General features: G+C 31.1%; 1 protein-coding gene across 1 annotated transcript in view; it reads right to left on the bottom strand.

Moving 5' to 3' along the window:
* LOC131854993 (cAMP-specific 3',5'-cyclic phosphodiesterase) overlaps positions 1-15,824 on the bottom strand; it is a 346,930-nt gene that overhangs the window by 308,201 nt on the left and 22,905 nt on the right. The gene's annotated exons all lie outside the window — the stretch shown is intronic.

Here is a 15,824-nt window from a genome sequence, read left to right as displayed (position 1 = left end):
GTAATAAACCTGGAGTAATCCATGGTTTGAGGCACCATTGTTTTCTAGGAGCAGAAATTTTATGCGTGTATTTTGCTACTAGATCTGACAGAGTTTTAATAAGCGTATCTGTCGCCCAATTTGCATCAGATGATTTTAAAATGTCTTCAGAACCCGTTTTCTCTAATTCAGCGATGATAGCATTGTAGTTAATTTTGTTCTTAGCATAGTTACGCGGAGTTTTCTCTAGTTTAATATTTACTTTGATAGTAGTTAGAACTGGAGAATGATCGGTTAAAGGAGAGGAAAACACAACAGTAGTTGCCGGAAACCTACATTTGATCATAACATGATCTATGCAGTTTTTACCTCTAGTAGGAAAATCATGACCAGATAAGAGTCCATGGCTTGCCAATAAATTTAAATAATCGAAGGAATTTTGGTCTTCACTATCCATTTTAATGTCAATATTAACATCCCCGATAATTACAATATTTTTATACTTCGAATATGAAATTAATATATTATTAAGTGACGTAATAAAGTTATAAATATTTCTATATGAGGGAGATCTATAAATTGCTATTATAACTGTATCTGAGTTTACTATAATAATCATGCCTGTTGCGTCAGATAGTTCTAGTTCTTTTACATTACAACAGAAACCTACTTTTGCATACACAACGATACCATCATTCTGATTATAATTTTTCTTAGAGTAGTACGTATCATAGCCCTTTAATGTAGGAAAATTAGATAAATTTCTATTCCATGTTTCAGTTAGTATATAAAGTTCACACTCTATTTCTAACCTAGAAAGAAAGACTTCAAATTTTGAGAAGTTACAAGATATACTCCTTATATTTTGAGTCAAGACTTTAATATTATAATCATAATCCTGTTCTGACTTTATTATTGTTTTACAGGTTTCAGGATCGCATAAATATGACATGCCTGTTGATATTTTATCTATGTTGGAATTTATTTTATTATTATTTAAGAAATCGAATTTTATAAAGAATTTTTACGGACTTTAACAAAACTAACAGTAGGCTTCCCATAGCAGATACTTGAATGTATGTAAATAGAGTAGTTGTATAGTACTTTTCGGTGTATGTGTATATAAAAATATATGAAACATTATATAATGTATTTTGTAATGTAGGTTTTACGTTATAAATAAAAATAAAATGAAGTATTTCTAACCTATGACATTTATAGTTCCCCTCGTTGCCTACAGAGACTAGTCATATGACATTCTTGATACTGCTTAGTTGAAGTTCATCCTTTATTTCAATGTGTGACGATTCTTGTGTTTTCCTAATATATACCTTTCCATTTCTTGTCCAGCAGAATTTGTACTGTTCCGATTTTGCTACATCACGAGCCAGAGAAAATAGTGTGCGACTCCTATTGGTAAGCGCTTCAGATACGTAAATTGGCTTTGATTCTCCAGCTAGACCAATATCACCAGAACTTAGTCTTTTATTAGGATTTTGTCTGTTATATATTCGAGCATTTCTAACAATATCGTCCTTTAGGATGTTTCTTGTAAACTCCGTAACTATTGTGTTATTGTTACCTTTGCCCTTTAATAAAATTACATCCTTTATGTCATTTTCTGCAACGGTTACGTTCAGGAGTTTGCAAGTAGATTGTACTATATTGCACATCTCTTTTTTGTTGTCTAATTTCTTCTCTTTCGGTAGATTTCTAATTTCTATGGAGGATTTTTTAATAACCCTTTGCAAGTCTTCAACCCTTGTATCCAAGTAGGCTATCTGAGCCATATGGGTTTTACGTTCAGATTCTAATTTTTCCATTTTTTCCCTCATATCTTCGTATTTGCAACTAATAAATTCCAGTGCTTTTTCAATTTCCTTGTTTGATTCTTGTATTTGTGAATTTTGGAGTTTAATTTCGGCAACATCAGATACTAATTTGTTTAAAATCAGATTTTGTTTTTCCTGCCAGCTAGACATCATATTTTTTATATCTTCGGAATGTTCTTTATTTGCAGGAGATCCTCTTCGCCGTTTTGTTCTTTGAGTGATAGGCGATGTGTTGTCATGGTCAATTTTAGTAAGATCTGTATCCGACATCGTAGTCTTTTGATCACGGTTAGGAGGCGATCGGATTGTTTTTGGCATTTTTAATAATTACTAAAATTGTCTTGTGTTCAAAGCTATCTTGGGTCACACTAAGCGTTCAGATATATCCAAACTATCTTGAACCGTAACTTCTATTAAATAGCAGGGTAATAGAGGTCTTGTTATACTGGCTTATTGGACAAAAGCGCAACTGATATTTAAAAGAATTCTATTTAAATTTAATATTTTTATGGAAATAAAATATAGTGGACACGACTACACGCAATCGCGACTCGGAGGGAGATAAAATATATTACAATGTTGCTTATTATAGAAATTAGGAGCATTATGCATTGTACATACATTGTACTGTATAATGTAAAAAGTATCAATATAATATCGCAGCAACAGTAACAAAAAATCAAAAATTCTAAATGTAAATATGGTTCACACGTGATATCAAATTCTCTGCGAATCAAATTTTAAGTCAAGTTCATAATTATTGAATAACTTTTCAAAGACATTAATCTTGGCAATTTGTATCCACTTGTTTAGTAAATGGCAAACAAATAAAATGTGTTTACCAGCTGGCGCGATGTAATTGCTTAGAGCGATCGCATGGTCGCGTAAAATTAACAACGCTACGCATTTTGTTTACATTTGGGCTTACTTCGCAGTACAAAACAGATTTATGAACAGTCAAATTAACATTCATTTATCACTGTCAATTTTCTTAAGGGTTGATTTTACAAATCACCAAAAACAATAAATATCCCTATAATAGCTACAACTATAAAGCTTGTTTGAAATATAGGCTCCATATGATTTTAATATGTAGATATAACATTTCAATCAATTTATCAAATATATTTTGTGGACACATGCATACAAAAGAAAAAATAACCTTAGTTATTAACTGGTACTTATTAAAGACTAAAAGATTTGATAAAAGCAAAAGAAACAAAAGTAACTTTTCGGCTATATAAAAATGGAATATAGGTAATAGTAGATATTTGGCTACCTATTACTAGAAATATTTATTGTATTCTTCATCTTATTAGTAAGTAATACTTAGAAAATATAATAACTAGCCCACTATGTAAAGATTTTCAATTCCTGTCGAATTTATATAAATAGCGATATGTATAAATCAGTTATTTAAATAAATTACGAAAGCCAATATTCTGGTTCTCGAGTAACGTCGATAAAACCATTTATTAAAGGAAAGACAGATTTAGTATCCCGTAGCGCTGAAATTTTCATTCTGGCGTTAATACCACCAGCAATTTGTTAGAACCATTGTAGAAGGTGTGCAGGTACATTTATTCTGCTCAATGTATAGTAGCAACTATATTTATTTAGCTATAAATAAGGGCAGAAAAATAAACTATTAATAAATTATATATGTATTATACAAATGCATCTACTCAATTAGGTACAAGAACCTAGTGCTTGACCATGGTAACGCTATATAATATTATCTTATCTGTAGTAACACTAATGAGGTCAGCAATAAAGTATAATACATTAAATTTTATTAGTAAAAATAAGGTAAACCTTTGTGCTTACCGTATTCCAGCTAATTCGGTTGACTTTATTTTAGTAGACCATATATCTTAAGTTGGCCACAAAACTTCAATAAAACATGAGAAATATACTGATTATCAAATTATTTCAGATACATTACAGTGATTTTGATAGAAATTATAAAAATCTACACATATTTACAATACTACAGACATCAGGCAACTACAGAAAAATATACAAAAGAACCTCGGGAAATAAACATAAAACATTAGAGTTATCGTTCCTGCCAAATATATTAAAGAAACATCAATTTCCCTTCAGCACTGGTCATCAATCGTATCATACGTAATGTAAGCCAATAATAAGATAAACTTATAATGAAGTAAATGATAGACTTATCCAGTAATGATCCATAGATATTCATTTTAGAAATGTATATATTGGTATTGTATTGTGTACTGTATTTGCAAAACGTGGCTTTCGTGGCTTCTAAGAATACGTGGTCCACTACATAGACTCGAGCAACTTTTGCCCGTTTTTACAACATTTTTTTAATATATATTAGTATAAATATGTATATAGTATTTCGTACAATTAGAGCGATTGGTCTAAGAATTTAGTACAATACTAAAAGTAATGCAGTAAAATCAATTTTACTTCATATCTTGTAGATGTGACTTTCAAATATTAATGTAATAATAATAAAAAAGAACCTTGGACGATTAACACAGCGCCATCTAATCCCATGGTAAGCGGATCTTGTGTTATGGGTACTAAACAATTGATATAAATACATATTTTTTGTTGTAAATATACATATATTAAACACCTGGACCGACACAAATAATCATACTCGGAAATACAAATGTTTGCAACGTGCGAGGAATGTAACCCGCGACCATCGGAAGTAAAGTGGAGTGCTAAACTGCTAGACCACCGAAGCCGTCCATATGATATATGATATCCCATTATGTTTGTTAAAGTATTACTCTTATAGAATAGAGTTAATGCACTTGCATCAAGATATCAATGTACTTAGGAGAGTTATATTACATTGTAGAACTGATATACGCGAAGATTTTCTATTTAAAAAAACAGAGAATTTAGAAATAGTGCATAAACACAAAAGTCAGAATAAAGATGTACACTAATACTAATTATATACTGTAATTCTATCATTATTTGTTCCGTGATAAAATACTACGATCTGAGAGGATCATGATTTGAGTAAGTAGTCGTTAAATTTGAAAATATCGCAGTAGCAAATAAAGCGGTTTGAGTGGTCACTATTTTGCGACATTTATATATAGAATTTACTTTATCACCACTCCAACTTGCATACATCAACATTGGAGATATTCTCTTTATTTTTCACCTAACCACAAGAACCATGAAGTTTAAAATCCAATTGAATTTTTCAGATATACTTTAAGCGATATCTTCGCGAATTCTATACTGGATTTGATATATATAAGGTTTATTCCCGTAAGTACCGTATTCGACTAGATTTATTGATACCACACACATATTGCCCAACAAAATATATGACATACTATATATTAAAAGCCTTAAAGTACATGATACCTTTAACGTCGTCGGTGACAAGAAACAAATGGTAGAACATCATTAACGAAGAGTAGAGGTCACATCCCTTATATATAAGGATACCAATGCATATCGTAGGTGAAGGAAATGGAGGTCACGACTTTGTCATAATAATATCAGCTAAAGGCATTTATTATTGAAAATATGGCTAATTATCCCAAAAGACACAAGGGAAAATGTTTAAAATGCTTTCTACTATATGTGCGAATATTATAAGAGATACGAGTACGTATATTAGAACTGGCTTTTAATACAGGTCAGTAGATTTTGATATTTTTCAGAATAGTCAGTGAAATAATATCACTTAAAGTACTTAATAAGTATATTTTTAATTTTAAATATTTACCTACTTAGTTACACACCACTTGTGAAGTATAACTTTAACCTGTCCAAACTCACATAGATCTAACTAATATGGTCTAAAGGAGGTAACATCTACTATACTATAGTTTCATCACAAATTGCTTAATTATCAATATTTTAGTATTTCGCATTTTTGAAATTGTTTAATTATCAATATCTCACCAGATAGAGCAATAAATAAATTTAGCTCTGCTAATTTTGAGACTATATAGCGCTAGGTGGATTCACTTTGGGATATTATTATTGCTTATGCTATCTATATAACAATACGTTATAAGATCTAAGCGTTTTCCAGTATGTTAACTACATTCGTTGAAATTTTTAAGGCACTACAATACAAATAAGTATTCTTAATACCTTACAATTATTTGCCTTAGTTAGATATGGGCCAAACAAGGTTATTACATTTATAATTAGTAGAAAATATATTTATCTTCCTTCTTTTCTTAGATTATCCATGTATAAACCCTGAAATTAAAATATTGGATATAGTCCTTGTAAGTACTAAGTTATTTGAAATTGTAGCTTTTATATTAGAGTCGGTCATGATGCTCGTAACTCTGACTCCACTCCGTCTCTTGAGAGTTGAGACTAATGGTGTAGCTTCACAAACACAAAATAAAAAGAGTGTATCCGACTTTCATAGAGTTGAGTAGATACACTTCAAGGCTATAAATTGGTCGCTGTTTAATATGTTAACTAGAAGTGTTTTAAATACTGCATCACATTATATGATATGAAATACACATATGAAAAACCTAAACATAATATTTAACTTTTTAGTGATATATTTGTAATGTTATTAATTTAAATTATGATTTAGTTAGTTATAAGAATTTAACTTTCAAAAAATATACCACAATATATTAATTGCACATATAATAAATCTTAATTTTTCACCACAAAAGTGTACCGCTACTTTTGTATATAGTGCACGGCATTGTACGTAATTAATGCAACAAATCTTAATATTGTGATTTTATCATTAAACAAGTATTCATTTCAATGTACCTGCATATAAAATATATAAAACATAATATTATAAATAATAATTTATAATGTTATGCACTGAAATAAGTTTCATTTTACGAATTTCAATTCCTAAACGGACTGCTATGTTTATTCCAAGTCCTTCTTAATAATAAAATATGTAACATGAATCTGCATTCTTCATTTCTAAGGTGGAATTGAAAACTTTGCTATGAAATCCTACAAAATAAAACATACAAAGTATGTCACTATGTTTATAGCCAGTCTCCTTCGCGTGTTCTTGAAATTTATTTACTTTCAACATTTATAGTATTCTGTGTCGTGTGTAACTTTTCTATACCATGTACTCTAGAGAACAAACCGACATGAAAAGGGAAAGTTTCTAGTCTCTTTATACTACAACAGTGTATACGGATATCATAACTATCCAGCTACAGTACGTATTAGATGATTTCTGTTATAATAATCTATATTTTGGCGTCGATTTAATCTGCGTGGAATTTTTTTAATGATTAGGATTATATTCTCATTAAGTGTCTAATTTCGGGTAGATTCTTTAAAGTAAACAGCAAAATGAAGAAACAGACCAACAAACTCACTTCCGCTCTAGATTAATAAGAAAAACAATAATTATAACCTTCTTATTGTATTTACTCAAAAAGTTTCATAAAAATTACTTGACAAATACGAGGCTAAATTTCACATATGTATATAATTTCACATACATATATTGTTAATTTTTTATCTAAAACAATATAAATAGACAGTATTGATTCTTGTGTGTTTGTATATAAACAATCTATTGCTTATATACATTATTGCATCAATATAAAAGATATAGATATACGAGTATTTTCCATATCGACATTTGATAGGCAATATATACATATATACAGACTGAATGCGTATATATTTACTCTTTCACGCAATAACTACTGGAGGGATTCGAATGAAACGTTGAACACAATTATATCATGTCCTACATTAATACTGCACTGTAATTTACAGTTACTATTATTCGTAAATATGTTTAAACTGAACAAAGGCGGAAGGGCCGTTAGTTATAATTATATTTAAAAGACGGTATAAACCAGTGATGTTGAAATAATAAAACCAGAGATTTTTTATTTGTATAAATAAAATGAGCACCTGTCATAGAGGACGTAATAAATTAAATGAGGTGCGCACTTTATGCTACGTAATTACATAGAGTGTAGAAACTTTAGCACCTAGCCACTTGTTGGCGCTTTTCCATAATAAACGAACACTTGCACCTACGTTAGCCCCGGTCACGATACAACACATGAGTAGTATTTTTTGCATATATATGATAAATAAGGTGCACCCACCTGCGCTGGTGGTTCATGTTCATCTGCTTCTTCCTTATCCCATTTATTTGGGGTCGGCATAATATGTTTTTCTCTTCCATTCATCCCTATTCACAGTCATCGCGTTATTTACTCCCTTTCTTACCTATCATCTTTCACACTGTCCATCCATCTATTTTTCGGCCTTCCTCTGCCCTTATAACCATCCACATTCATATGTAACACCTTCCTTAAAATATTATCCTCATTCCTATGCATTACATGCCATTTCATACCATGATAGACGATTACTCTTCAACCTCTCTGACACCGGTGCCACTTTCATACTTCCTCTAATGTATTCATTCTTTATCTTATCCATTCTTGTCACACCACACATCCACCTCAACATTCGCATTTCAGTTGCATGCAGTCGTCTTTCATCCGTCGCCTTTACGGGCCAGCACTCTGATCCATACAAGATAGCACATCATAGTCGTAAATTTTTCCCTTAAGTTGCACGTAACGTCGTTGCCTGCCGCCACTTCATCCATCCTGCGTTAATTCTGTGCTTTATGGTCCTGTCTAATTCACCGTTGCTTTGGAGTAGAGAACCTAGATACCGAAAATCGGAGCAGATCGATAATGGAGCTCCATTTAGTGATATGGCTGCAGAGCTGGAAAGACCGCCAAAATCACAAAACATGTATTCCTTTTTGGAATCACTAATTTTTAAGCCCCCGCTTTCCAGCTTTTGCTGCCACATCACCAATCTACTTTGTATCCCAGCTCTCTCTTTATCAACGAGCACAATGTCATCTGCAAATAGCATGCACCAGGGTGCCTCTTCTTGTATCTCCGACGTCAAGGCATCCATTATCAACAAAAACAGGTACGGGCTTAATCCCCGATGCAAGCCTACAGCCACACAGAACTCGCTGGTGATTCCAGCGGCCGACCGCACATATGTACGAGGTTGACTGTATATAGCACGATTTAACTCCAATACTTCGCTGGCATTCCTCTATCTTTCAAGGCCCACCACAAAACCAGTCGGGGTACTTTATTGTACGCCTTTTCCAGGTCGACAAACACCACGTGCAAGTTCTTATGAGCAAGTCTGTATTTTTCACACAGCTGACGTAGTGAAAATATGGCATCTGTGGTACTTCGGCCTGGCATAAATCCAAACTGGTTTTGGGTGACATCTAGTGGTTCATGTTCCTCTTATCATTCTCCACTGGCGGGTGCCAGTGGAGAATGATATCAGAATGGAAACCAGTGAGCAATGATAAGATGAACATAAGGTCAGTCAAGGCCCTATTAATAGGCTATATTATAACAAAATAAATTCGAAATTTTCCTGTACCTTAAACAGTTACATCTGTTTAAGATTGAAACTGTAATATTTGTACTTTAGCCAATTTATAAAGCCAAAAATTGTTTCAATATTCAATTAACTACGGCATTTATTATAACTTACTGTAATAAAAGGACAAATATTTATTCATTCATAAGTCCTATCCATTCATAGAGTCTTGTGAGTCCGAACTCAGTTCTCTCTCTTCCTCTCTTTCACAATATCTCCAGTGTTGATCTTTATATAACAAGAAAATCTTGGAAATCGTGATATTAATAAGGAAAGATAACCTTATAATTGTATAAATAATTAAATAATTGTTTAAAATAATTAAAGACTTTTGTCTCACAAAAAGCGATCCAAATGGGGACAAAATATATAACAAAATTAAGACAATTTCTTTTACACCAATTAAAAATTTATTCCTAAATTCTAATTAGACAAGTTGCTTTTATGCTTCTTTTAGAAAAGTAATTTTATAATACATATCTAGGCATACTTAACTTTTTCACGAAATATAATATATTATAAACTAGGTAACTTACCTTTCAGAACGTGAACTTGTGTCAAATTTAGTACAAAGTATACACTAGAATAATATAACATAAAAGTATATAATAATAAATAAATATCTACCAATGTACATACATATACTATTTTTTATTATTACATATTTTTACTAGTAGTATTAGTTACGGTTTTTTTCTTCATGCTTTAAACTTTATGCCCTAGGTATCGATAGTTAAGAATTTACACGTTGTTAATTTCAATGTACTATCGTGTAGAAATATGCAAATAATATAGTATCAAATTTCTCGTAGTGGTATTATTGACGATTGTAATTATTTTACAACAACGATTGGATTGCACACTTTATACTTTACATTACTTGTAAATTATTTTATATTAAATTTATTTTAGATAGATTCCTTTTCATCTATCTTCAGCAACTTCAATAACTTAAACAATAATATTATCTATACAATCTGTTGATCACCGAACTATATAATCAATGTAGATTTTCTATAGATTATTAACGATTCCGTTAATCTTTCAGCACATTGCCATAAGACATAAGGCGAGAGGATTAATATTTTGTTAAGAATACACCTCAACTAAACTCTCGGTATAACAACTACTATACTTACAGTAATGTATAACGTGATAGACAAGTACAACAGTACGAAAAATATAGTTCATAGGAAAATGATAGAACTATTTGTCGAAGTAGGTACTCCCGTTTTCTTGCGAAATCTAGTTGGTTCTTCGTATCTAGCAATCTGCGGGGTAAACAAAGTTGAGTTTTATTGAACTTCACTCTGCACAAATAAGAATTTTGCTAGATCTTTTATCAATGGACCGGATCGTTCTACTATACAAATAGAATATTTACTCTGTGTATTATAGTACCATAATATTTTTATTCCGATATCTTATGAGTTTACGACTACGTAAAATAAATATCGAGAACACCATCAGTTTCCTGAATAAAACCTGTACAGACGAAGTACAATAATCCGCGATCTGCAAAATCCCCCTTGTTAGCTGCGTTTTTTCATGTAAATAACAAACAAGCTGACACGGCCCGATGGTAAGTGGTAGCCGTCGTCTTTATACATGAACATCATCTCGGAAACAAAAATAATGTCATTACTCATATCTATAATTTTGCCTTCAATTATCTCGACCCTTCAAATTAAACAGCTTCCAAAACAAGCTACTTGGGAACTGTAATATGTAAGATTGTGCTTCCCATGCAGATGACTTTTTAGAATTCGGCAGACTCGGTAGATTTATCGGTTGCGTGTTTACCGAGATAACTTTTTAAACTATTATTTAATGATTTTGATAAACATATATAAATAAAATTGTTTAAATTTATTGATGTGGTTTCTGCTTTCGAAAAAGAGAGCATTATAATAAATAAATGCTTGAAGTTGACTGAAGTCGTTCAAATGAATACTTTTTAAACTTTTTATATAGTGGACCGCTTTAGATTAGGTGCTGTAAAAGACCTATTGATGTATAAAATGGATTATAACATGACTATATCATATCCAAAGAAACACTTTATATCTAAGGTTGCCTTTGATATCAATGTTCTCAAAGTTAATATTCAATTTAATTTGTCACCGAACCGGATGATGACGTAGCTCCTAAAGAACTTGTTAGAATTCTTTCTGCTTGGTTTAATTTTTTATGAACAATTAAGTCAATATTTACAAACTCTCATTAATAGTAGTATTTCCATTTTCTGTTGTAGACTTTCTTTTATTTTATTATCATATGACTGTTTAGTAGATTTCAGTATCTCTACAATTGTACAAGTACATAAAGTATATGCATAATTTTAGATATTTATCGCAGTTTCTAAACCTTACTAAAACTAAATCCTACTCAAGGTTTAATATTTAATTTCTTGAAATTAAAAGTTTTTTATGTTTATCTTTCTGTATATTTAAAATAATAATTAACTTTATGGTTTAATATGGTTGAAATGGTCTTTAGTTCAAATCTAGCCAATGGTAAAAAAATTGTGTGACAATTTTAGATTTGCCGGATATAAACGTGTGCATGTCCAGTAATTTACATAATATAATTGAAAACAGTTGTGACGGTATGTTTGTTTGACATTTAAAGAAATATAGGTACTAATGTTCAAAAAATTACATTAGGAATTAATAAAGTAATCGGAAGAATACAGTTATGATCCAATTACTTACAGAAAAATATACTTAACGTCGTCAAGTTATACGACCAGTATTTTCATATTTATAGACACACAACTTTATATCCCATACCCGTGAAGTATATGGTGTATACTTATAAAAATCACTCGTAAACCTAAAGACGCTGAAGGCATTATCATCGTGATTGTTATATTTATTCAACAGAAAAAAAATCTACGTTCTAAGTTGATAAAATCTCCTAATAATAGTTTTTCTCATAGATATTCTATAGGCAAACAAGGATCCAGGCAAACAAAATATTTCTGTCGCTTCAGTACGTACGTAGTTAAATCTTTCACAATAGAACCATAATAAAGATCAGACGCAATATTTAAATTAATTATGATCAATGTTTTATCACTAGAACCTATATATATATATGTATATACTTATGTGTTTACTACAATACAAATATTTTTTTTAGCTATTTGTCTAGTATGAATACCATACTGAAAAAGCAGTGGAATGGGAAAGACTTAATTTCCTTGCATATAGGTAATACAAGCAAAACCCGAGACTAATTTCAGTTATACGTCACTGGTAACTCACACTATCAAGTAGGTAATCAATAAATTTGCTCTTTACTTTCTGTGAGCCCGCATATAATAGAGATAACAAGCTCATTCCTATTTCTCAGAGCCTTGTCGTCTTACCTAGATGTAATATAGTTACATTATCTACTTTAGATTTAGCTGAACTAATGAATATAAACTAATTACAGTCACAGGCATTCTACTGTCACTGCTATATTACTCATCAGGCCGACCGTATGAGTGAAATAACAGTCGTATATTTTAAATTCAAATAAGTTCTAGTTACAACAAAATCTACGATGTCTGAAATCTTACACGTACTCATGTTTTAGAGAAAACACATGGCTAGTAATGCAATATTATAAAAAGAGAGACCGAGAGAAAAGAGAGAGAAAACGAAACAGACAAAACCAAACAGCAGCCATTACATTAATTTGAGAAATTCCATTTGTAAGGTACATTATACAAGACTAGCTTAGTCTAGTCTTAGTTATATGTATGTTACGTTAATATATGTAAAAGTACAAAATACCCGTGAGTGAGTGAGTATGAGTACCCGGACAAAGTCGGGATGAGGTTCGAATATAATAAAGTGCAGATTCTCTCAAAAGAAAATATTTGAGAATATTGTTATTTAACAATAAGTTAGATATTAATAGTGACGCATAAATATAAAGAGAAAGATCGGGTTTTTTATGAGGAATCTAAACAGGAACTATTCACATCAATATGAGAAATTTCATTTGTAAGGTACATTATTCAAGACTGGCATAGTCTACATATATGTTAAATATATAAGTATAAAATATATAGTTATGGGTACCCGGACAAAGTCGGGATGGGGTTCTAATAAAATGAAGTTCAGATTCTCTTAAAGGAAAATCTTTGAGAATATTGTTATTTAACAATAACTACTTGTACGACATCCAACATAAAGTACCATGAATCACTCTTACGTTTAGAGCTAGTAACACGATCATTTCGTATTGTTCCGTAATTTACGATTAGTTCACTGCCAATATTCTTAACCATAAATTCTTAACGAAGAGGTCCACATAATATATTTTAGTAAATACAACAACCACTGTACTCAGTCTAATACCTAAACTGTTATACATGTTTACGAGAAATGAATGTAAATTGTCGAGTATTTAGTTAATATTATCTGTATTGGTTATTACAGTTAATATATATTATACAATACATACAATAGATTGTTTTCCTAACAAAAAATAGACCTATAAATACAAATGGGTACATACATATAAAAATATGCGTATTTTGTATATACACTATATATTATAAAAATTTTACAACGTACTAGTATTCTGAAAACAAAATATGATGATAACTATAAGTGTTACAGTAATTTTGAAAATAAATACCTAAGTTATTCTACTTATTGTTTCATCTTTAACACAAAGAACGCGTTATGTAGGTAATAATGTCTATTGCGGTAAATAGAAATTATTATCATATAATAGATAACTATTATCCACTTATTATATACATCCGTCTTTATGTGAATGTTGTAAATATATACAATATAAAACAGAAAACATCCACACTGACACAAACAATTCACTATTGACTAATACAAACAATTTGAATTCTCGCATGATATTAATGACTATGGTGCTAATGAATAGTGTTAGTACGAGAATTGAACCCACGACACTCGTAAGTACGGCGGTGTGCTAAACCGTTAACCATCGTAGCCGTCATATAATATTACGGGGTATCATATTATGACGAACCGCTAGGAAATGCTAATAAATGTATAAATTTTATGACCTTTATCATAAAAATATCTAAATACCTTTACAAATTGTTTCAAAAATCTTTAGTAACTTTCTCAGTCTATTTCAGAAGTTTGGCTCTCTACTATCAGCTTGACCTTCAGAATTCAATATACTGAATAAACGCCAAGATCTAGGTCAAGTGACTAAAATATTAGTTTACCAGTGCATGATTCATAGTATACTTTTCCATGAAGAAACAGTATTGATTGTAAATCAACATTTTTATATCGTGTAGTATATCTCTTTATACAGCAACATTGATGTCACATAGAATGTTCTAACGCCCATAGTTCATGGTTATTTGTTGCATCGATAAAAATTACTATTATATGACCAGTTAACGCGATGAAATGACAGTGAATAACGATCATTTACGTGGGGTATTTTGAATTACTTTGCATTATTCCAATTCAAACAAAACTGAGCTTTATCATATATATATATATATATATATATATTATAGTAACTGCATGATTATAATAGTATGGACTTAGAGTATCTTTTATCACAAAAAATTCTGCCCATGTCATTTTTGTTTCGCCTTAGTCGAGTTATGTAAAACAATGGAATGCTAATTATATATAAAAATATATATAAATTCCCTCACTTCCTTCGTAAGGGCACAAAAAATTGTCATGAAATTTGATGTTTTTAATTGCATGCAATACATAGTAGTAGGGGAGATTGTAGATTACTTTTCACGTCGGTTTATCAACGTGGCAAACTTTATGTCCACATGTATTTTGCAAATTACCATTATCCTCATCGTTATTGGAATACGACTTTGTTTATTGACCCTTGTAACTCAGGTTTGCAATAATAAATTACTCCTTTATGCCCATACGGTACGGACATGTTAATGATAATACTTTGCTATTTCGCTGCATAACTCACGAGTCAAGGCTGACACAAATCCAGAGAAATGTTCATAAAAACATAATTGAATATCTCAGTAGCGCGTTCGATTCACCAGGCTACGCTATAACGGCATGAACTACGAGGCGATGATGCCAGCGGTATGACGCAATGATGTGGTCCAGATACGAGAAGTATTTGAGTTTGGAACGATATCGGTAATGACAGGTATGTTACCTATATCGTTCCAAATTCAAAGGTTTGATAACTTGATGACCGGCATGAACTAGGAGGCTATGAAGGTATGACCTTTGCGTCATACCTTCATAGCCTCCTAGTTCGTGTAGGTACACACGTGAGACATACACAAATTTTGAGTTTGGAACGCTATCTGTACCTTATAGAGTTTCATTACTTGACGATCTATAGGAAGCAAGAACAGTATGGACAATGAGGAGATGATGAGACCTTTATTGTTTGTTGTGTGAATGGCTTGTAAATTTACTGCCTCACTGTTTTTTTTTAATTATTAAACAGTAGTCAGTAGTAGGGCCACAGATAAAACATAACATATATGTATCATATCAGGGCTAAGCTCTATATTTATTTTTTGGTCTCAAATTTATTATAGGACTTCGATCTTAGTTGTCTATACTCTTTATTCTTCTGATCGTCGTGCTCACG

The sequence above is a fragment of the Achroia grisella genome, unplaced genomic scaffold (genome assembly GCF_030625045.1).
Source record: "Achroia grisella isolate CSIRO2021 unplaced genomic scaffold, CSIRO_AGI_Agris_v1 utg126, whole genome shotgun sequence".
Classification (NCBI taxonomy): Eukaryota; Metazoa; Arthropoda; class Insecta; order Lepidoptera; family Pyralidae; genus Achroia; species Achroia grisella.
This window is presented reverse-complemented; position numbering and strand designations above follow the sequence as displayed.